The sequence below is a fragment of the Hirundo rustica genome, chromosome 1 (assembly GCF_015227805.2).
Source record: "Hirundo rustica isolate bHirRus1 chromosome 1, bHirRus1.pri.v3, whole genome shotgun sequence".
NCBI classification, from domain to species: Eukaryota; Metazoa; Chordata; class Aves; order Passeriformes; family Hirundinidae; genus Hirundo; species Hirundo rustica.
Genome location: NC_053450.1, coordinates 5,018,396 through 5,043,458, shown reverse-complemented (window position 1 = coordinate 5,043,458; position 25,063 = coordinate 5,018,396). Strand labels below are relative to the sequence as shown.

At 39.1% G+C, this 25,063-nt stretch overlaps 1 protein-coding gene across 1 annotated transcript in view; it reads right to left on the bottom strand.

Moving 5' to 3' along the window:
- Positions 1-16,809: 16,809 nt before the first annotated feature.
- The window catches only part of FAM135B (family with sequence similarity 135 member B), a 211,253-nt gene continuing 202,999 nt past the window's right edge, over positions 16,810-25,063 (bottom strand). The window contains exon 21 of the transcript XR_005703517.2: positions 16,810-19,401. The gene's annotated coding sequence lies outside the window, so the exon portion shown is untranslated. The remainder of the gene's footprint in view (positions 19,402-25,063) is intronic.

Here is a 25,063-nt window from a genome sequence, read left to right as displayed (position 1 = left end):
ATTTAACAAATATCAAATTATTTTTGTCATATGTCATCTTGAATGACTAATATAAGCCTAATGCCATCAGTAGAACTGCAGAATTTTAGTGGAATGGGATGCGTCTATTCTAGTGGCTTTTCCTTTCATTATTCACTGGAAGCTCTTTTTTCTTGTATCAAAACCTCCAGGCTCAAGATGAATCAGTAAAAGCTTCCTGTTTTAAAAGTACCATTATTGTTAATGGTGTTTATGCAGAATTTTAATTGTTTTATAGCTTTCTATTGTTTTGCAGATAGCTTTTTTCATTGGGTTAGACCTTAAAATACACTTGCATGATGCTTTTAAGACCTGTGTGTTCAGTAGCCATTCAGGGAATAAGTGGATAGTCTTTTTTAGCTGGATGGGTCATATGTAATTCAGACTGCGTCATTCATATTGGACAGGATGAGAACAGCAGATGTTATTCTTTTCTGAAAAAAATTCCATGTAATGAGAAGTAAAAAAATGGACCGGTAGAATGGCATTTTGGAATAATGTCTTGGTAAAAATGGACAAAATGCTTTTCTTTCCTCATATTTCTTTTTTCCTTTTTTTACACACCACTCCCAAGTCATACAAAAAACAAACAGTAACAATGTCAATAATGTAATCAAAAAAGGCAGCCTTCTGCAAAGGGCATCCAAATTTCTCCCACACACCTCTGCCTGCTCCTCCCCACCCCTTACCCCAGTAACAATGTCGATCTCTTTATATAAGCAAAGCCTTGTATCTCAGGAAATAGCCTGGCTTCTAGAAAACAGCTGAGCTACTTACAGCAAAGTGGATTTGACTTTATCACTAAATCGTGAAAAAGCAGGATTAAGGATTGTTTCCTTTTCAATTTCTCAGGCTTGTGCTTCAAAGCATGTAGAAGCCTAGCATAAAGCATGGCTTCGGTGCTGGGAGCTAATCCCTTTCATTTGTGCAGCAGTGGGGAATGTTTTTTCTCCACTCTGAGATACTGCCCTGTATTTACCCATCTCTGTCAGTGTCACTGAACAAGTTTTCTTCCTCCTTCTCTTATCCCTCACCATGTTTATACCAATCTTGTCCCATGCTTGCTTCCTTATGCCCTAGATAGTCCATTTGGGGTAGCTTCATTCAGGGGATAAAAAAGGCACCAATGTAGTGAAAGAAGTGAGGAAACTGTTATTCTTCATTTCTGCCCCTGAGCAGGGGTTTGAATGATGTGTGGGCAATCAGGGGAGGAGCCTTTATTAGGGCCATTCAGAGCATGCAGACATCAAAGTCTTCCAGCGCTCCCCAGCTCTGAGCCAGAGGTGCTGTCAGCTATCATGGCTTCATGTATTATGCAGGCAGTGGTCTTTGATCAGGGGGAAACTGAGAAGAAAAAACACAGGAAACAGCCCAAGAGGGTTGCTGTGAAGTGAATATTTGCCTGCTCTTCTGCAGTTGCCTTCGCTTTTCAAGGCTCTCCCCTCTGCCTTACCAAGGTTCAAAAGCTGGAGAGGAGCAGCTTTGTGTTTGATTCCAAGGTAAGGCCTTATGGAAAACAAAAATGCCAGGAATTGGCAAGAGGTTGAGGGCCTGCTTCTGTGAGAGAATTTGTGTTAGCTCTTTGTGTATGTGTAGTGTCCTAATTTAACAACATGTGAAAACAAGGACAATGTAGAACAGAGAGAAAAGGAAGGATTCCTGCAAATATCACTGTTATTATTTGCTGTTCCCCTACATTTTTGTCTTGCCTGAGCAAAAAGTAGAGCATACATGGGGACAAAACAAGACTTTTCTGAAGGAGGGATCCCTTCCTGTCCTTCTGCTATTCCAGATCTGCATTGTCTACAGGGTGGTTATTGCAAGGTGAGGACTCAATCTGCAAGAGAGGCTTCTTATTTTTTGCTGAACACTGGCATGATGAACTATTAGAAGTCTAAGGATTTCTGAAGTTGGGTCCATCCAGGAGCCACTTCCATGGAGCTGGGTCCATTTGGGGCAGAATAACTTCTGTTTGCCGCAGGCACCTGGCAATCCTGAATAGCTACAGCAGATAATCAGGCTGCTGGGGGGAAAAAAACACATCTGCTTGTTGGGCCATTCTACTGTGTCTATGTCCTACTCAGGCTCTGACAACACCTTGCTGTGGATTGGTTAAAATAGTTCCTGGCATGGTTTTGGTCAGGACCAGCCAACCAGGCATTAACCAGTCAATGAGGGGGCCACGGGACATTTCCAAGAAGCACATCAGATGCAACCATCCTGTTTTGGACAGCAAGAGAGTTTCATAGGACAGATATTGACTCCATCATGCCAGTAGAGTCAGTGCCAGAGGAAAGTCACAGCACATTTAATGGTGTACTTGTAGCCTTGACTCATTTCTGCTATGCAAGCACTGGCTAATAAACGGGAAGAACCAAAGAGCTGGGGTGAAAACTGCTCCCATCCCACCCTCACTGGGAGCTTGTGCTGTCACATGCTGTTTTCCTCCTGCAGCCATACATTTTGCATTCCCATGCCTGCAGCAGCCCAGCTTCATCCACAGGTAGGATGGCAGCATCTCTACCCAGGTTCTAGAGTAATTTGGGATTCCCCCTAATGATAGGAGAGACCACCAGTGGCGAAAGAAGACCTCACACTCCAGACTTGACCTCTGAGATCTTCCTCATGAATATGTTTGCACAGGCTTGGTCTGGCTGGAGTTTGTTATATCCTCCCTAGCAGCTGGTACAGAGGTGTGATTTACATTCCTGATTAAGCCTGTACTGGTAACACATTCACATTTTATCTATTGCTGAACAGTGTCTGCACATCACCAAGGCCTTTCCTGCTTCTCCCCTGCTCTCACAGTGAAGACATCAGAAATAGATTTTTCTTTTTTTTTCTTTAAATTCATCCTCTGTTTTCTGGATCCAGTCCCTTTTCTCTCCATTTGCCCTTCTTTTTACAAGAGTAACCCTGCAGAACTATGGCACAAGTAAAGCAAATACGGGTTGTGAAATGTGAAAAGTGAGGAGTCTAGATATTCAACCTATAGCACACCTTTCTTCAGTTGTTTGGAAAATGCATCTTAATCAGATGTTCAGCTATTATAAGTGTTAAAATGAGTAGAGCCCATGCTATCCAACTCACCTGGATACAGCAAATAGCACATGCCAACCTGCACCAATAATAATAATATTTAAGTTTTAAAAAAAAGTTATTTGTGAGGAATTAAAAAAGAAATAAATAAACATCCACCCAGTGTGTTCTTGACTTATTTATATTTTTTAAAGACTTGGTGTCTTCTTTACTTGCTGAGAATAGTCGCACAGCAGATGTCTAATGGCACTTACCAAGGTCCTGGAGACCAAGTTGGTAATAACTAAAAGGTACAATAACAATCATTTTCTTGGAGTGCCGCTGGGTAAAATCCACCCTGTTACTGTGCACAGGCTTTTAAGCAATTTTCAATCTGTGCCTCGTTACACAGTTAGCAACATGTTCTTTCTCACCCCCAGCCTTTTGGAAGGATACGAAAGAGTGGAAGGGCTTTTACCTCAGCACTATTTTCAGGGTTATTTTCCCATTTTGTTGTGCTGATGAGGCTTTTCTCTCAACAGCTACAGATTTCATCCTGTGTTGGTCTCAGGGAAGTGAAAGGAAACTCAAGAAAGTAATTCAATTGCATGTCTAGCACATGAAAGCTGACAGTTTTCAACTGTGCAGATTGTTCTATTTCTGAAAGTTCCCAGTTGCCTTTTTGTCATACTTTGAAATCGCAGGGACTTGAGGGCAGAAACTGCCAGATATTCTTTTTAACTTTGTAAAGTTACAGCGTTTAATACAATATGTTCCAAGGCTCAACAATATTAGGAGATAATACATTTCAGTAGGTGAAATTTCAGGTGAAATTCTGCTGTTGGTAGAATATACACTGCAGAGACTCCATGGTTCCTTCTGGGCATAATATTTTACTATGAGTCAAAAAGTCAGCTTTGGAGACTGAATTTAATGGTACTCCATGTATGACTGGGCAGTAAATCATACATATTCAGTGATGATTGATTTAGAAAGGAGGTTAATATTTCAGATCTTGAGATAAAGACTTAAATTTGCAAGTCCAGTGTGTCTACATTAAGTGACAGAACAATAACCACAATATCATGCAGGCATGTACATGTTTTTAGCAAGCAAAGTAATTTTCTTCTTTGTATATTGAACTGCCATAGTATGGGCTGAAAATAATGTAAGTGGAAATTTTTCCTTAGTGGCAAAGGATTAGGAATATTTTGAGTCATATTCAGAACTTTTCCTCCCTGATTCATGGTGCTCTTAGAAACAGCAGCATAAATGAGAAATTATTTCTTTTTTAAGGTATTCGAATGATGTAGGTTTCTGGGTTTTGAGGGCAAATGGAACTTTGATTTTCAAAGTTACTTGAAGATGAAACTTAAGCCAAATCATTCATGTATTTTGCAAACTTAAGCCATGAGTATTTTTGAAGAAAAAAAATCATAATTTTCTCTTAAAGCAACTCTCAGATTTTAACTTATTTGTGAAATTTGTTATGCTTGCAGCTGTGAATGTTTCTCTTCCTTCTGCTTCACTCATAGCAGACCATGACCATTTTCATAGTCAACAGCAGCTTCCACTCTCACTTTTAATTCCCTAATCTTGACCTTTATTTTAATTGAGGTGGGCAAGATTTGCTGAAAGGAGAAAAGGTCACTGCTCTGAGACACAATGAGAATCAAATTTTGATTTGGAAACATGGGTCTATATAAAAGTATTATATTTGATTGAAAGGGATAGCTTAGCTTGCAGAGAAGAGAGTCCTGTAACCTCAGTTACAAAATCACTGACCAAAATCTCCAGGCAAGCTCAGCTTCCATTTCCCTTTATTCCAACCAGAAGGTTGTTCCAGAAAGTTGTTTCAGACCATAGTGTTTGGTGGCTGGAAACTTTTCATATTCAGTGAAATTATATTCACAGCTACTTTATAAAGGTTTGGGGTTTTTTGTGTTCTGTTTTTCTCTTCTCCCTGTTACTTTGCTTCTTTTTTACAGGCAGCATTTCTGCCCTTTAACCATGCTTATTTCTTTGAGACTAAAGTCAAGTTCTTTAGATTTTGAAATGTTTTTCTTCTGCACTGTTTTCATATTAGCCTATTTATACATTCCTTCATCTTCTTATGTCAAGTAATCATTTTTTAACATTAATTGAACAGGAGTGGCCAACACTGTACATTCAGGTTCAAATGAGATTTCACTGGTAGCTATTCTGACAGATAAGATCTATGACCTTTTCCCTGTCTTTTAAATAAATCATTGTGTTATTTTGTCTTGGCTTTTTGTTGATTTATATTGAATTTTATCTTGGATTTGTGTGGCAGTGCAAGAATTGTTTTATCAAGTTCTTAAGTAATTTTTTAAGTTTCATAAGAAGTTTTATGTTATGGTTCATTCCACTGTGCCCCCATTTTCTGTAATGGTTCCTCCCCTGTGAGTTTGCTGTATAGCAAGTTGTTTTATGTCAATCATCCGACCCCCCCCACCTATCCTTTTCAATCCCCTCTCCCCCCCCCCGGCTCTGGGGCATCCTGTCTGTCACCTCGGGACCCCTCCCTGGGCTTGGGAAAGTCCCAGGAGAGGCGTCGAGTGATAGGCTGGTGCCTGGGAAATCCCCTTTTCCCCCCTTGTGAGTGGTCCGATGTTTAAAAGTGGACACCCCCTGTTATCCCCCCGAATTCCCTGATTTCCTGACCTGTTGTTACCACCCCTAAATCCTCCCCCATTTATAAGTTCAGGGAGGGAAATTCGAAGGGGCTCTCTCTGGGCAGTTTGAAGAGTGGCGGAGCTCCCGCCACTCTGACTTTAATAAACCATCATTAAACCTGCCTAGCAGAGAGTTGACCTTTTGTCCACCGCCGCAGTCACGACGCAATCAAGGCCAGCCGCCGGTGGGGAGCTGAGACCCACAGGAAGAGGTTGCCAACTTGCAACCCCGACCGGAACACTTTGGCCGATGTGCAGATCCGAGTCAGCCAGGCCAGCGCCTGCCAGGCATGGAAGGACACAACCACAGATTTGAAAGGTCCATAATCTTTATTCTTAATCCTTAAAATATTGCATGTTGATCAGATGCAATGGATAGATCTGTATCTATTTAAAGTTACTCCTTCTCCAGAATCACTTCTGACCTGTACATCAACAACGTACAGTCTGTGAGAAGCTTATACCTGCTCCTCTGGAGTGTGCCAGAAAAGAAACCGGAGAGAGGGACCTGGTGCCTCTCACCCACTGCCTCTCTGCTCCCACAGGAAAAGGAGAACCTAATGTTGTTACAAAACCAGCCTGAGTATTCAACAAAAACAGCTTTATACATCCATCCTTCTAGGCCTTTCTATAAAGTAATACCCACAGCATAGGAGATATTTTACTTGGAGAAGAGGACGCTCTAAGATAACCATATAGCAACATTCCAGTGCCTGAAGTGTCTACAAGAGAGCTGGACAGGGACTTTTTGCAAAATCCATCTAGTGACCAGACAAAATGTTATGGCTTTAAACTTAAAAAAGCCAGGCTCATTTGAGATACTGGGAATAAATTTGCTGTGAGGGTGGTAAGACTCTGGCACAGGTTGCCCACAGAAGTGTGGCTGCCCCATCCAAGGAAGTGTTCAAGGCCAGGATGGATGAGGCTCTGAGCAACTTGGTCTAGTGGAAAACGTTCCTTTCTGTGGTGATGTGTTTTTTCCTGATTCTAGTCCCTCAAATGGTTTAGTCTGTACCCCCACTTCTCCTTCCTTGTGTGGTTGGTTTAGTTCTTCCTGCATTCCTTTATACAGCTGGCATTCACCCCTTGGATCCACCCTGTGTTCCTGATTGTTCCACTCACCTGTCAATCCTACCCTGTGCCTGTCCCTCCCACTTTGGAAATCCCCTAATCTTTGGCACCCCAGCACAGGTTCAGAGTATTCCCCACCTTTTGTTTTCCCCACTGGTCATTGTACTGTAAACCTCGCGTTATGATCCTCCCCTAAGTGCACCTAATTGGCTAAGGATTTGTACCCTCCCCTGAGACCTCCCCTGTTTATAAGTCACTGTAAGCCTTGTGTCTGGTTGTCTCAGCCTCTGTCCAGCCTTCCAGTTAAGCTTGCTTTCTGTTCCTGTTAATAAATTTGTTCCTCAGAGTGGCAAGCAGAGCCCATCTCATTTTTCCGACCCCGATCATCTGGTGGGGGCCAAGGACACTCAGGAACCCCAGGGAAAGTGTCGCAGCCTCCTTGCTTGTGGCCCTGGACCAGGACTGCGACTGCGACACCTTTCCATGGCAGAAGGGTTGGAACAAAGTGATCTTGAAGGTCCCTTCAAACCCATTGTGTTTCTATGATCCCTTGATTATCTATCATAACCCTTTATATCTGCTTGCTTTTCCTCATTACCGACCTTCCTCTTCCTCTCTCCCTCTCCTTCTTCCTTCCTTCCTTTCCTCTGTGATCCCTTTGTCAAAATCATTTAAATAGTTTTTTAAACAGGCATGGGCAAAGAAAGAGGTTTTGATCAAGTGTACATGAATCCCCAGGGAGGGGAACTGCAGAACTGATCAAGTGCTTGGGGTTTGGTTGGCTCCACACCTTACAAGTCCTCAGACACTGACTGACTTATGAACTTCCCACTGTGTTCAAAGGTGAGACTGCAGGAAGCTTGACAGCATGAGGGCTTAGACTGTTGAACGGATTAGATGTTATAATTATTAGGTGGTCCTTGTAACAGCAGGGACAGGACAAAATAACTCTGCTTCCTGGCCAGAGAAGGTGGTGGTGTATTCTGCCCTGCTGAATCGAGCATGCCATATAATTTAGATCTAGCGCTGAGACACCTACAAATAACATTTAATAACATAATAACATCCTCCCACAAATAACATTTAATTTCAGAGGAGTCCTAGCTAGTTCTGTCAGAATGAGTAGTTATTACTAAGCATAAAAAAGCCTCAGAAGAGGGAGGGTAACATGGACAATTTGTTATTCATCACATCATGGTACTTCGGAAAGTAACATCCAGGAAAGCTGAACTAACTGCCCACTACATTAATGCCCATGCTGAGAGATATCAGGAATCTGCTGCATCTGGAAGCCCCAACAGGCACGGGCATTTTGTCAAAAAACATCAGTTACATTTTGACACCACCAAACAACAAAACAAGAGGGGGTTTTGTCACTGAGCTTTGGTTTGGCTCCAGGACAAAACCTGCTCAACCCATTGGGAAGGGACAAGAGCTCAGGCGAAGAAATAAAAATATGTCTGACAGTACTGACCTGTCTGTGCTGACACCAGATGTGAGATGAGATATTTTTTTTTCCATCAGCTTCTCCAATACAAATATTTGTCTTCGAAAACACACAGCTACTGCAGTGAAGAGAGTGGGTACCCTGAGGGACAGGCACCTTGGGAATCATTTATTACTATTTGCATTTGATGCGTTTGTTTATAACTCCACAAGGTGCATGTGGCACACTGATAAGTGAGAATATCGTCCACCTCTGCCACTAGTGAAGATGGAGTGGATGAACAAGACCCCTGGTGAATTTTTTGCCCTTTTCTTTACTTTAGAGTGAGACACGGCCATTTGTGACCCCAGACTGAATGCAGCAATACAGGATATCAATCTGAGAAAAATTTTGGCTCTTGACTTTTACCTATAACTTTCACCTCTTCTATCTTTCCTCATGACATATAAATTTTAACTTTGTAACATTATGAGCTTTTGATCCCCTCAATATTCCTAGAGTAGACTAAGGTTGGTTTAGTGTTCTAATGAGCACAGTGGACACTGAGTTATTCATGCTAACTCCTTTCAGAAAGCAAAATAAAATATTGCCTGGTTGCTAGCAAGATGGGGTAAATGTATTTTAAAATTTAAAGGGGGAAATGAGAGTAAGAGGAGAATTAACTGTTCATTTTATTACTTAAGAACTCCAGGAAATACGCAATAGTTTTAGATTTCTTAGTGTTAGGCATTAATTTCAAAAGCAATAAATAATCATTATGAATTAAGTCGATACTGATGCTGAATTACTCGACAGGTAAAACAAAATGAGCAGATTAACTTAGCTAATAAAGGCCAAGCTTGCACTTCAGTATTTGTTTTGGTTTGGGTTTCTTTTTGTGGTTTGTTTTTTTGTTTTGGTTTTTTGTTTGTTTGGGTTTTTGTTTTGTTTTTTGTGTGGGTTTTTTTTTTTTTTTGGTGGGGGGTTTTTGTTTGTTTTTGGTTTTTTGTTTGTTTGTTGGTTTGGTTTGGTTTGGTTTGGTTTGGTTTTTGGTTTTCCTTTTCAGATGTGTTCTCCTGTGTGCAGGAGTGAGACTTTAATACCTAAGTGAATTCTATCTCCCCATCAAATTTAGATGAAATTGGACTCCAGCTGAAATGTGTAGCAGGACAGTATAAGCATCATTTCCTCTAGAAAATAGTGTACAAAATAGCTGAGGGAATATTGAAACTCCTTTACCCTAGAACAAGAGCAGTGATACTTCTTCAGCAATCACTACTTCTTTAGGATCAATTGGAAAACTCTTCTCCCTGGGCTGGCAGTCAGAGGATATGTTTAATTGATTCCACTCTTCCATTTTGTCTTGTTCAAAGGAGAGGTCAATATTTACTCTAATTGAGGAACCATTGAAGAATTTCTGTTGTCTCAAAACCACAAAACCTTTAAGTGCTCTTGTCTACTAGGAATATTGCTTCAAAATTGCCCTAATCGAGATTAATCAGGTGGTGAAAACATTATGACATCATATGAGCATTTTCAGGGTCTCTCAGTTGTTTGGTTTGTTTCATTCCTGCTTGTTTCTCTTAGCACTTCAGTCTAACAATGTACTTGTTTCCTCTGTGAATGATGAACACTGCAGAGATAGCTGAAATAGTTTTTATAAATGTGTCTGAAGCTGTAAAAGCCTCTGACAGAGCCTTGACTGATATTCTCTAACAAAAGGCTTTTAAAGTTTTTTGGGTTGTTTTTTAAATTATTATTATTTCTTGTTCTTCATTAACTTCTCTTACTTGGTGTGTTTCACTCCACATTAGGACTGTGCTTGGCCTGGCCTCTGATACCTTATTTCAGCCATTTATCATCTGACTTGGAGGCTGCACCCTTGAGGACAATGTGCTTAGGTGGATCTACAAGAATACCCTATCAAAAAACAAACAAACAAACAACTAAAAAAAATTAAGGGAAATTGAGTTTTCTCAGTGCAGATCTAAAGATGTACCACAAACACTTCTATGAACCAGGGACCATCATGAAGACTTTGCACTCCTTGGGTCCTTTTCCAATTGACCTGTAGTAGAAGATGAGAATAAAACTGATAAACTGCTTGGTAGGTTTTTTTGGTGGTTTTGTTGTTGTTTTTTTTTTTGTTTTTTTTTTTTTTTTTGTTTTGTTTGGTTTTGGTTTGTTTGTTTTTTGTTTTTTGGGTGTTTTTTTTTTTTTGTTTTTGTTTTTTTTTAAAAAAGTGTTTGATTAAGTGTTTGATTCAAGCTGATTCAGTTCCCTTCTGGAAAAATTATAGGAACAAGTAATTTTCATTCCTGTGGGAAGTGCACTGGGCAGGAGGGCATTCAGCATGTGCTGCTGGTGAGAGCAGTCCTGAAGAGGAAGAGACAGCTGGGGGTAGGTTTGGTCTTTGCATCTGTGTCATGGGAACTTTATAATGGAAATTTTCATCCAAGAGTAACTGAATGGCATTGCAGCAGGCTTGAAGGAAGGTAAGAGAATTCTATCTGAGGATGTTTTCCATGACTTGAACTTCCATTTTCCTTGTATTCAATTATGAAAAAACCCCAGTTGAAATCCTTTCACAGGGAGGCTGTGACATTCACTGTTTTGGGTTGGTTGAAAGTAAAAACACCCTCACAGAACTAATTTCACTCTACATTTAGATGCCAAGATGAAACAGGAAGTAGTGTCTATGCCCTGAATCCTCCCTCCCTCAGAATTAAGAGGGAATGAAAGAAGAAGAACAGTGGCATAATGTGGTCCTGTCATTTGCTGAGAAAGCCAGAAGGGCTGAAACACTTCCACTTTTGTTCTGACACATTTTCACCCTGGGTTTTCTTTCTGGAGCAGAACTATTTGTGGTGATATTTGAATCTGACCTGAGTTGGTCAAAGTAGGCAAATGGACTTTTTCCATAGCAAGCAGAAGAGTTATCAAGGTTTTCCTATAATGCTTCAAGAGAACCCTAGCTTGGAAAGACCTCAGTGTCTCTATCAACTATTAATTTCCATACATTTTAACAAAAAGAGAAGCAAGCACATAGGTAGATGTTCTGCAATCCTTAGAGAACAGCCAAGGTGTAACAGAGGAACAATGAAATGTAGGTCCAGTTCCAGCATCTGTTTTTCCAGAGACAACCACACTGGAAGACTTCTAAATAAATATCATGCAAAACCAAAACAAAATATCTAAAATTAAACAAAAATAGAAACTTGTTTTTTAACTATGACACCACCAACAGCTGGCTTCCTGATAAAGCGGCTTAAGAGGATTTTAGTATTTAACTATGATTTGTCTTTTTGCTTGTTGTTTGTGTTTATATTGCCAAAAGTATGGCAACAGAGAAAACAGTTGTTCTACCACAGAGCTAATCTTTCTTTGTGTATGAATCATCTCCCAGAAAAGGAAGTGTAGAACACAAGAAAGACAGAAACCTAAAAGGTTTCCAGAATGTATCCAGCTTATGCTTTCAGCTGAGCTTTGACATGTCACCGGTAGAATGGATTACATTTTTCAACACAAGATCTAGAGCATCATTCCTTAAAATAGTTAGGGATGTTCAAACTGAAGGAGAAATTCAGCTGAGTAGCAGATCTGTTCCATTTCAAATTCTGTACTTGCATAAAAATTCTCTTCTTTTGGAATCATAGAACCATTAAGGTTGGAAAACACTTCCAGGATCATCAAGTCTAATCATCAACCCAGCACCACGTCCACCAGTAAACCATGTTCTTAATTACCACAGCCACACATTTTTTTTAATGTTTTTTGGGATTATGACTCCACCACTCCCCTGGATAGCCTGTTCCAGTCTTTGAAAAGCCTTCCACTGAAGAAATGGTTATTATTTCTGGGAGGATGTGTTCATGCCAAAGCCTCACTAGTCATTTTAATGAAAGCTGTATGAAGCAAAAAGTTGATAATTGACTATTGCCTCATGGCAATTCCTGTATTAAGAGCTTGATTTATTGAAATGCTCCAGTTAAATTTCAGGAAGCTCTGTGCCCTCACATTTTTTGATAGTGAAATATCCTAATCTTAGCTCAGCTATTTTAATAAGAAGCAGTGATTCCTGAAGAGCCTGTAAAGGAAATCAGATTTGTGAGAACTCAGGTTCATCATCTGAGAACATAATGATGTAAAACACAAAGCAATCTATGGGCACTAAGCCACATGCTGGGTCTGAATTTCCAATCTATGTCATCAGCAATGGGAAAAACATAAGGAAACTGTGATTCATATACCCCCAGGATGCATGATAGTAGTGTTGAAAAGAGAAATTATTTACCAGCAGCAACATTTTGCATCAGAAGAACACACAGCTTTGCCTTTATGTCCATTCATTCTGCACTTGGTTCTGTGCTTAGCCATGGTGTTACACTTGCCTGAGGTTACTTCCAGCATCACATCCAGCCTATCACAGCCCTGGCAGGTGCACAATGACATTCAAGGGAATGCTCAGCTCATTCTATTTGTATGAGCCGACACTGACCTCGTGTGGCTGCTGGAAAGGGCAAGCTAACTTCTTCCTCAGAGTTCTCTTGGGACTGTCCATTGTAGGAGTAAGAATCCTTGTGATTTTTTAAAAGCATCTGTTAATGATTTGCAGCTTGGGAAGCCAACATAAAGTAATGAAATCTCAATCATCCTTCCTGTTTTCTTTCTGAATATTTCCAGTGGCAAAGGTTTTCCTGTTGTGCATGAAATGAGTTTGCAGGTTATTTGGGAGTGTTAATGCCACCCCACTGGTTCACTAGTCAGTGGCATTTCAGCTTTGGAGGAAATTACATGGATGTGCAGGTGCAAGCTTGGGTTCAAAATTTAATATTGAGAATAAGAGCAAAGTTGTGTTGACTGTTTAGCCCTGCCAAAGATCTTGCTTGCTGAAGCCACTCACAAGGAGATGAGGCAGGATGCAGTTACACAACCACAAAATGCTCTTGGGAATGTTCACATCTAACCCAGACTGAACCAGACAAGGAGAGTCTGCAGCTACTATTAAGGCAGCTACTATTAAGGGTGATATAAAATAACTTTCTTTTTGACTATCTCTGTCTCCCTGCCATGTAGAGATTGCTTTTATGATTTATCAAAGCTTCTTAAGGATGCTCTTTCTGAGCTGCCTTCTGCTTCTTAACAGTTAGTACAGTAGAGCACAGCTCTAGAGAGGTATAGCTGTATATGTCCCACTTTAAGATCAGACAGGGTAATCCATAAAAAACTCTACAGCTTAAAAGCTTGTGGCAGCTTTGGATTATACAACCAGGAAATATGCATGTTTGTGGGAAGAGTTTGTACTATTTAAAGTAAGACAATTTTATGAATTTTATGTCCAAGTCCACCAAAATAATTTGAAACTTGGTAGAGAAATCACCACATCTTTTTAAAACAAATTGATGGAGTATAGTCAAGGATTCCAGAATTAATCTATCCTACTGCTCAGTGCAAGGCAAGCTTCTTGTGTTTCTATGTTTCTTTTCAGTCTGTGCAATGAATACCTCATGGTGCTTATGGGATGAATATATCCTAGGTGCAGGTGCAAAATTTGCTATGAATTATTAATTGATGGGTGAATTTGAATGCAAAATGCAGAAGAATAATGAGAGGGAGAAAAGGCAAGCAACAAAGAAAGACATCATTTTTGGTCTGGGTGTTGATTCTTGTTTTCAGTATCATGGCTCAAGGAAGAAAAAGGCCAAGTTTCATCTGTCTCCATATGAAGGCAATTTTGTATGAATATGAAGCTATAGTTGCCTACAGTAGACTTAATTGTTAGTATGGTACAGGGTGCATGTACTATACATGTCCCCTATGTATTCTGTGTGCATGTGTCTGTGTTTGTGTGTGACAGAGTGTATGAACATGTGTCTCACTCCTTCTCTAACTCAAATCAGAGAGCAATAATGAAAACTTGATCAAACCAGTGTAAGCTCTAAGGAACCATTCAAGCTGAAGAGCAGGTTGCTAAAGCCACCAACCACCACTCTGTGTGTATCAGTGTCTGACCAATGACCCCCAGAAGGATGAAATGCAGAAAACTCACACTTACTCTTTTCTTCAGTAATTAACCCTCAATTCCAGCACAATAATTAACTGAAAGTCCAGCAGACCAGTTTTGGCTTATTTGTTTGCTAATTGCAGTCTTAATTGTGTAAATAGGTGCTTGGGTCTTCACTAACTCAATCTCTTTGAATTTGCCTTCTGACTTTTGAAGTCGATTGCTCCTTACACTGGGTATTATCTTTGGTAATAGGCTGGGAACGGGGGATATGTTTCTGTGGGAAACACTGGCTAGAGGAAAAAGAGGGAAAAATTAGAATATAAATATTATGGGAAGGGACACAGGTAACAGCTTCAGGTGTGAGTTACATCTGGAAGAACAGGACCAAAGCCCAACCATCCAAAGGCTAGAACCACAGGGAACAACACACTGTGCTTCCAAGTGCTGGAGAGGCTTTAGACCAGATTTGCTTTGGGCCATGCAGATAACATTTTTCCAGATTGCCTACTTGCATTTGGCTCTCCAACCATAAAGGAAAATAAACAGGCTGTCCCTAGGCTTGAAAAGACTACAAAAGCTTGTGTCTCCCATGCTCTTCCTTAATAATGCTCATGGAGATGTTTGTGATTCTCCCCATTTCTCAAGGGCACATATATCATTTACTGTTACATTCCTCTAAAAAGTTATTCAAAAGGCCAATGTGAGCCTTTTTCCCTTAATAGTCACCTTCGTTTCAGAAAATAGAGACCTTCTTTAAAAGTATTGCCCTTATGTTACTTTATTGGTCTAGGAATCCCACGTGTCTATGACTAAAACCTAACCAGGATGTGGACTGTGCCACAGATTTTTTTGAAAACACCTACTTCATTTTGGACAGCCATGACATCAAATCATGGTGTTTCTTCACTAGGAGTCCCCAGAAAAAAATTAGATTCTGATGAGGATATAGTTTACCATATTACCACAATTAGATTCAGAAGAATAGTAAGGGTTATTTAGCAATTTTTTTTTTTTTAATAATGCACTAAAAATATCAATTTGGACCAGACATCATAAAACTGGCATTGGTTTGGCTTTCCTGCACAGTTGTGATGAGTCTCTCCTGGCATTAACCAGAGCACCTGTTTATCTGCTTATCCTGATTGCTTTGAGGTGCATTCTGCCAAATCACAGAGAATACGCCAACTCCTGGATGTAACATTTTGAGGATGGACAAACAACTTGTTGGGATTAAGGTGAGATCAATTAATTTCTGTCTGTGAGAGTGGAATGTAATTATAATCAAAAGGAAAATGCATTTAACCAATGCACTAATTATGTCCTTCCTGCTGCTGGCCCCTTTGCCATTTGATATGATTGTGAAATGAGTATTGGGAAAAAATATCCATCCAGACACAGGCACAACAGAGCTCCTGCTGACTGCTAATCAGTTTGCAACAGGAAGGCAGCAATGCTCTAAATCTCGTACTCCCTCCCTGGTTGTCTAAGGGCTTCCATTAACTTCTCAATGTATTTACTGTCTTTTGGGGTCTCTGGGGATGACACCTCTGAATAATTCTTTTTCCACAAGAATTCCCTGAAAGAGTGTAAAACACTGGTTAGAACCAGGAAACTTCTGGAGATGTGTTTTTATGGAAATTGAATTAAGACCAGAACTTAAGGGTATAATCCCTGTCTATTTGATGAGAGTAAAAGCAGAAATATCCTTTACTTTTTTGGTTAACTGGTATAGGCATAACCACAGAGTCATGAAGAAATAGCAGATCTCTCCAACCCCAGCCCACCAATTTCCATAACTTCCTGGTAACAGTGTGCAGCCAGGTGTAAGGAAGTTCACAGTCACAATATATGGGGCCAGAGGAACTCAAGTCTACTTCTGAATAACATTCCTGAAACTCATTCTTATATATCGAACACAAAACCACCTACAAAGTGTCTTAGAATTTGCTAATTTTCTGCCTCCAAGGTTTTGCTGTTTCAAGACCTTGTTTCAAGGTCTCATTCATTTCATTGGTCAAAAACAGCTCCATGTTCAAGGCCTTTTAGACCACAATTATTTTACTTAATAATTATATACTCAAGAAGTGAGGGTTGGTTTTCATTCTTCAAACAGAAGGACAGTTTGAAACATAGAATCACAGAATATTTTGGGTTGGAAGGGACATTAAAACCATCTTGTTTCAATCTCCCTGCCACAAGTGGAGACACCTTCCACTACACCACGTTGCTCAAAGCTTTATCCAACCTGGCCTGGAGCATTTCCAGGGATAGGGCACCAGCCACAGGCATTCATATAGCTCATCTATTTGCTTGTAATTGAGCATCTTTTATTCCATTTCTCTTTATCACTCTCATCATATTTGCCATGAGCTACATAGACAAAAGGGGTTGGGGAATTTCCTAACAATCAAGAACCACAGAAAGTACAGACAAAAGGAAGCAAAGATTTTATTGACATTTCTTTTCACAGAACACAAGCTACACAAAATGCCACAATAAAGCATATGTAGAAAAATAGTAGAATCGTATTGGCACTGATGACTATTCATTATTATTATATTATTATTATTATCATCATCATCTTATTATACAGGTTTCATCATAACCATAATAAATAAGCATTAAAATTTCACAGTGGCATTATAGGCTTTACATTCATGATCTTATTTATACAAGGGACCATGTCAGATTTCTTCTTTGTATGGTCATGATTCAAAGTAGTAGATTTAGAAATTAAAAGCCCTTTCCCTTAACCTATAAGGATCTGTCCACAGTAATCCATTGACTTGATCCCTTGGAGAGGTCTGCATTTGTTTTGAAAGATGTTACTTTTAAAACACATTTGACCAACTGGAAAATTGGCCTTAAAAAGAAACCAGAACATTTATTATCTTGTGGTAGTCTGACTTTGAGATGCCATGGATGCTGCTGGTTGCCATTTGTTAAGATCTTGTGACTGTATAAAGCTCTTCACCAGGTCAATCCACTTGCAGATTTGGTCCATTATACCAAGAGTGCATTTGACCAGCATTTCTCAGGATCAGACCTTTAATAAAGACTTTGTGAATGCTGTTGAGTCTGAACCTACATTCCAAGAAAACTGATTTGCATTTCCATTTTCCTTAAAATATCACAGAATTGACTCAACTTCACATGTTTCCACTTAGTGAGATTAGTTTTGGGTTTTTGATGTAAGTCTCACTTAAATCTTGAAAGACATAGTTAAAGAAAATTGAAGTGTGTGGCAGTTGACAAATGTTCATTAGGGAAAGGGAAGTAAATTAGACAGAGGCAGACAGAGCATGTGTTGTAAATCTTGGTGTCTTAAAAAAAAAAAAAAGTACAGATTTTTGAAGCTCTCAACCTCTAATTATTGTCTCTTCTATCTGATTTGAAATAATTCTTGAGAAACATAACTGCCTCAATCAAATATAATAATGTCTCATTTAAAAGTCCAACCTCTAGTTTCACATGACAGAATCAGCTGTACTCATATTCATACCATAGAAATGGTTATAATTAAAAATACCATAGACTACTCATCTGCAAAGTTCAGCCTCAATATTAAGTTAACTGTATAAATTCAAATTTGCAGAATGTTGTAGTTACTGTTACATGCACCAATTATATCATGCATATTGCTTGCACTGAACAATCAGCCCCAAAGGAAGTACTTGGAGAAGGATATATCTCTGATGTTTTGCTTTGCAGCCTGTGTGCACAAACATGGGCATGAATCCAATGCTAGTATTTTACATCCACTTTGCAAGACTACAAATGGTTATCAAGTTCAGGGGCCTACCTCTTTATTTTTTATAGTACTTTTATGATTTAAAAAACCCATAAATTTGAAATGCCTAAGTTGAATTACTCATTTGAAACTCAGCCCAATAGTATTTGGCAGCTGCTTATCTGAAAAAAACCCCAAACCATATTATTTCTTTCAAAAAGCTTTCTAGCCTTGTCTTTGTTAACTAAAAATTGTAACAGTGCATACAGAAAACCATTTTCAGAGCTAATTATTTACAGGAAATAGTAGGGTTTAATTCCAAGAGGTATTTTCTTAACATTTAATAAAATAAGTAAAAGGTAACTCTTTGAAACACAGGATAAGGTTCTTCACAGAACTATGCTCCTGTCCATTTAATTCTAGTCCACCTATCAGTTGAGGAACAGTGAAGGTCCAATTTTAGGTGTTACCATCGAGCTGGAAATTAATCCAACAGTGTAAGGTGTTCCATTTGAATAGATACCATAAAAATGGGGTTACTTCTGCTGCCTTTGTTAACTTTAACCATTAAAAAGTCAAAGTCTGATTTTGAGAGCTACAATTTTAATACACTTTGAAGAGTGTGTCATTAAGGTTTAAAATACTTAAACCAAGAATATGGTTCCAGTGTCAAAACCAGAGTAACTGTGTTTGGACATTGCATACAGGGAGAGATAAGACATCAATCAAAACCTGCCTCCGAGATGTGTTTTGTTTGTAACACAAACTAGAATGTTTAATTTTAAGTATCTGAATTTGCAGCATGGAAGAGAGGACTAAGAAAAAGGACAGAATTTACCTACTTTCTTTATTGGCTAAATTAGACTCATCTGAATAACCTTTCACTAAACAAGAAAGAAGCTCTCCCAACAGACAAATCTTTCCCACTTAAGGCTTGTACTGTTCATTGTAGGTAATTCTGTATATAGAGAAAGTTTGATTTTCTGCTGTCTCAGATGCTGTGACAAATTGTCTAAGCATAATTGAAAGGTAGAGATTTAAGATGATTTTTTTTTTAAGGACTTGAGTATATTTTAAAGGAGTTATAAAGATGATTGATGCCAGAGTCTAAGACAATAATAAATAGCTTCATTATTCAAGTCCAAGAAAACAAATTTTAGGTTAAACTGTTCCACTTTTAAGAAGTTTACTTCTGAACTTTGTGTTTTGGAATATGCTTTTCTGTGTTTTGACCTGATACTTTTGCCAAAAATCCATAATATTCTGGAGTCATTTATTTTGATGAATTGGATAGGATTTTGGAAGATGTCCTTTTGATGTCTCTGTCATTACTGCCATCTCAGTGGGGTATATTCCTGTCACATCCTAGACAGGAGAAGGATTTATCTTTGTCTTCTGCTCAGTCTGTCAGAACTATATCTAGACTCTGACTCACCTGGAGACACAAAATGGAATGGGATGAAACATCACTGTGTGTCTTTTCTTGGCAAAACAAACAGTAGAAAATGAACACAGAATACTCTACAAATACTAGTGCTTTTTCAGTGGTGTGGGTTTTTTTTCCAGACATGCAGTGGCAAAGGAATACCATGGCTTGTCTAGTCTTCTTGACTTATCTTCTCCATATTTCATAAGAAGATTTAACTGCAGAAAAAGGAAATATCTAATTTCCCAAACTGGATGCATAATCAAATATATAGCAGACTAAAATTAGTAAGAAGAGTGGCAAAGCTGATAAATCATTGATCTACCAGTTTAAAAATGAATGCTTGGTTGAAGAGGATGGATGTCAAGGAAAATTAAAAGATGGTGACAAGCTTCCTGTCTTAGGAGACAGGGCAGCTCAGTTTGACATGTTGGATTGACCACGGAAACCATGGGGGTGGTAGATAACACATATCAAATTCAGGACTGCTTAGATAAGCTTAGTCAGCTAATGGGGTGCCAAGAGGTTGACAAATCACTGCACAAAACAACCTCTCTCCTCCAAGGAGGTGGATGAAGCCAAGAAATGACTCCTTGACAGGAGCTCTGGGGAACAACCAATGTAAACCGCCCCCCAAAGCAAGAGAAACCTGTTAGGCTGAATGATCACCAGCTTCCTCCTAAATATGGTGTGGTATGGTCTATGTGCATTGTGTATGGGAACACATACATGTGTATATTCACCTCTTATGGGAACAGCATGCAGCTCCTATGCAAAAGGACACTTTCTGTGTACATACACGATTCACGTGTATTTAGGGTATATACCATGTGGGAGAGATGACATACAAAAACTATTCTTTATATTAGCATTTTTACTGAAAGTAATGACTCATTTTATGTCAAAAACATTCCCACTCAGCCTCTCCCACACATGTAGCTGCATATTTGACATTATCAGAAATGCCTTTGCCCCTTTGCACAGTTGAGAATGATGCACATAGCCTTATCTATATAAAAATGGCAAAGAGTAAGTGTCCCCAGGGCTGGAACAAGTAGATTCCTAATAGCACTTATGCTTTCAGGAAGTAATTATAAACTTCTTAAATTAGTTCCTTGAAATATTGGAGTTTTCAGCACCAAAAGCTGTTATACCTATTAGTGTAACCCCATTTACAGGTTACATACAAAAAGCGAGGCCATCACAATATCCCAACCACCCACTCTAAAATAAAAGAGAATTACTGAAGACTGGACTTATGTGGAGAAGAGGGGATTTTTTGCTCTTTTAGATAAGTTATTTGTGTTTGTAGCTGATGTCTTTCAAAGACTGGAAGGCATGATGGTTTGCTGTAAGAGTTCACTGAATCACAATTTCATGTTTGAAGAAGCAGAAGATGTTTGAAGACGTGAAGCTCCATGCAATTAGCATATAGACACCGGATTTATGGAACATATATGCATGTGTGCAAATCCATTTCAGACAGATATGGTTAGGTTGCTACTCAGATAAGAGTGTCTTGCAGCACTTTGTGTGAAAGTAGAGAATTGAATTTTCAAAAGCAGAGAAATCAAGTTTCAAGGTTGTAGCAGAAGTTAATTTAGTCTGACCTTTTGCATAAGAAGAGTTTATACATATTTATTCTTTATGCTTTTATCCTGTGAGGGGAAGGCCTGAGTCATCTGCACTTAAAGCATTCTAATTGTTTAATGCTGATAAAACTATTCTCATAAGCATTTCTATTCAGTGCATGGATTTCTATTGGGGAACTGCAGATGTGTTTATACAATCTTCCTAAAATAGAGAAGAAACAGCAACAGCTCTGGCCACAATAAGCTTCCACACTATCTGTGCCCAAAGTAAAGACTAATTCATAGGCAGCTTGAAGATTCCAGTTGTGGCAACAGGAGAACAGCTCCAGCTCTTCCGATTAGAGCTACAGACAGGGAGAGGATGTGATGAGTGCCAGCAGCCAGAGGCCCTCCTGAACAGGAAAAAAGCACCAGTCTGCAGAAGAGCTACCATCCAACGAAGTCTGCCAGTTGCTGGTGCCTCTTAAACCCAGTTCAGGGTTGAGAAACTGGATGGGGCCCAGCAAAAGATTGCAAAGACAGTGAGGGGTCTAAGCACACAGGTTCTGAGGACAGACTGAGTTAGGCTTGTCTAGCCTGGCACAAAAGACACCAAGTGACAAAGAACTGTCTGACAGCATGGAAAAGGAAGTTGCAACTGTACCAGAAGCAAGAACAACCCCCGGGAATAAAAAGATGGGATAAAAAAGGTAACAGAAAGAGTCTGCAGCTCAGAAAGTTTAAATTGGAATTTTTTAAAATTATTATTATTTTATTTTTTTGTTGTTTGCTTGGTTGTTTTCCCTAGGAGTGATATACAGCAGTTGAGAAGATATTCCAGAGTAGGTGTAATATATCCATCACCAGATGTTTTCAATGTCTAGCAAGACAAATATATGGCTGACCTTACCATGAGGTTCATGCTAATCCTGCTTTGAACAGGAATTATACAGGGATACTTCCAGCTGTTCCTTCTGAAACAAAATATTCTGTCACCTGTAACATGTCTGGACAGGTGCATAAGTCTTCATAAAGGGCTGAGAAAGCTGACTGGAATGGATGTGTGAGTACAATGTCCCACTCCAGGATAAATGGAATGGCAGTGCTGGATATATTTGTGAATCCCTGTCTGCACTGACCTCACAGTATAGGAAGGAGATGCAGTCAGGTCATGGAAAGGTGACCAAGCAAATATGGGAATGTCTGGACAAAGCAGAACAGTAGTTTAGGGCAATTTAGACATCTCAAGGGAACAGCAAATTAAGGGAACCATGAACACAGCCAGACGCACAGCCTTGCTGTGGTTATGTTTGACCCAAAAGGCAAAACCAAACCAGAGGAGAGTGAATTGTAGCTAAACAAGTCCCCCACTATGAATTTCATCATTGCAAAAATGAATGGTCTCATTTTTAATTCAGTGATTATTTGTCCTGAGACTGTGGTACTACAGCCATAAAGCAACTGACTTAAAGATGAACACTTAACTCCAACAGACCTGTATTTATACTGGTTTATAACTTGAAAACAATTCAGTTGTTAAATAAACAATGAAAATTTCGGGGCGGAGGTAAATCTAGCTTTGAACTGTCAATTAAATAACTTTAACTATCAAAGCTGCTGAGCATATGTATTGAAATAAAGAAAAGCACTCCAGAAGAGTTCTCTATGGACATGACCTTTAGCATCTAAATAACCAGCTGGAGTGAAATATGTTAGGCTGTTCTGATGATAATTTATAAATGGAAATTTAAGTACATAAAGAAAATCATTCAGCCAGGCTGACACATATTGGCATGCTGAGACTGCCTCAGAAATGCTCCATGATTATTCATTATATATTAAATTTCATGGGATATTTGCATAAGCCTTCACAAGAGTCTCACCCTGTTATTAGAAGTTCTCATCTTTCTCCTTCATCACCACTCAGCTATGTTAAATGCAGAGGTAGAAAGCAAGAGATTTTTTTTTATTTTTTTACATGCAAAGGCACCAAGGAAAACTACAAATTCTGACAAAAACTTTTGCTTGCTTGAATTCCCAGTTTTCACAGTGTCTTGTGACAGCTTTCTCTCTCAAGTGTGGCTCTTTTCCGGCAAGGGAACAGTGAAGAGGATTGGTGAGGGGATATTTATGAAATGCTTTGAAGTAAAATAGTGCTCAGAATTTGTGTAGGTAATTCCAAAGCTCTATGCTGAGGTTTCAAGTCTTTTGTAAAATAATCCTTTAAAGCTAAAAAATTTCAACTTCCTCTATTTTCAGTGGACACACCTGATTTTTAAAACAAATTTTGAATTTCATTAAAGAGAAAATGAGCATTCATTGGAGGCTGGAAAAGGACCCATTTCCTGCCAGATTTTAAAGCAGCCTTATTCAGACCTTCAATGCTTGCTTTTGGTCAAGGTGTGCAGTCAAAACTTGCACCCAAGTATGGAAAACTGAAGATGTCATCCAGTCCAAAAATGCTGAGCCTCCAGTTTCTGTCTATGTCTTAAGCACCCAGAAAGTGAGTCTTATTATAATTTTCCTGGACAAGGAACAGAGATAAATAACCCTGAATGCCACCAAAGCAGAAAACAGTATCACTCCTGCAGACTATTGAAATTCCAAAAGTTGTGACAGAAACAAAGATGCTGTGCACTTGCTTTGTTAATTTTTATGAAGATAATTCCTCCAGTATATTTCTTTCCACATAAATACAAATCTGAAAATAAGTCCATGATTACTATATTTTGATGAAGTCCAAAATCTTAGATATTATTTATATTACAATGACTGCAGTTTTCTTTGCAATATAGTCTACACAATTGAGTAGATTTATCATATTGAGAGGCAACATCCCATTAAAAAGAATAAAAGAAGAAAAAGTGAGGGAGGCTATTCTGAGAAGCTTAAAATGGAACCTCAACTAGACTGCTACTGCCAGTATTTCCCACAATGTTCTGCCAGCAGAAGGAAGATAAAATCTGTGTCTTATCATTTGACAGGAATGGCACTTCCCAGATTTTTCTGAGGTTCCACAGGATCTTTCTTCCATACTCCACAAGATGTGAGTTATGTGGACCTGATGCAAGTCTATAAACAATCCAACTCCAACTCTGAAATCAGACTGAGCCATCAAAGAATTCTATGTGAATAGGAACACTGACACCTTTAGGTATATTTATCCATCAGTCAGAGCACTGGTGGGAGAACAGAATGTCAAAGTGAACATATGGAAAGGCCCACCGACTCCTGCAGCAATGCAGAGACCTTTCTCCATGTCCATTCTCTCACAGTCATGCAAACAGAAGGCTGGGAATGCTGTCCAATGCACAAGGCAAGGCAAGAACCTCCCATCTGAGTGTAAGAACAGCTACACTGGTTTCCTGTCAGACTCAGGACTGTGAAAGTTGGTGTGTGAGACCTGGAAATAAACAAACTTCTTTGTACAGACTATGTATACACACACAGCAGGCAGGTATATAGGTGTAAAGTCACTTTTTTCTATATGTTTTTCAAAATTTTCTGTTTGCAGACTCCTTAACATTTTCTACAAGTGGACCAGACCCTCATACAGCACACTGGAGGTTGCTTATGGTTAGAGATTGCTTTTCTTTCCTGTTTTTCCATAGAGAAGTATTAGTCCTGGCTCAAAAGTGCTGCAGTATATAAAAGCTCGACCCACATGTCCCATTATATTTAAAATTCTCTAGACAATTGACTGAGCAAGAAGTAAGTTGTGATATGCCAGTGCAGCTGGCACTAGACTGCTGAGGCCAAAAAAGTGAGAAAGAATTCCCTAACAAGAAGTGGAAAACGCAGGTTTCCTGATAGAATTCATTTGTTAACTGGGTAAAACTGACTGTTAACACTTAACAGTCAATCTGTAAGGGGAGAAAAAAAAAAAAAAAAAAAAAAAAAAAAAAAAAAAAAAAAAAAAAGGGAGAGAGAGAAAGAGAACAAGACAGCAAGACACAATAATATCATAACATCTACCTATTTAATTCAAGTATTGAGGTATTGTTTGGGAAACTTGTCAGCATTGAATCACACCATGGAATTATTCCCATATGATTTCTGCCTCTATGAGGGTACAAGAATTTTATGTGTAATACTCCTTT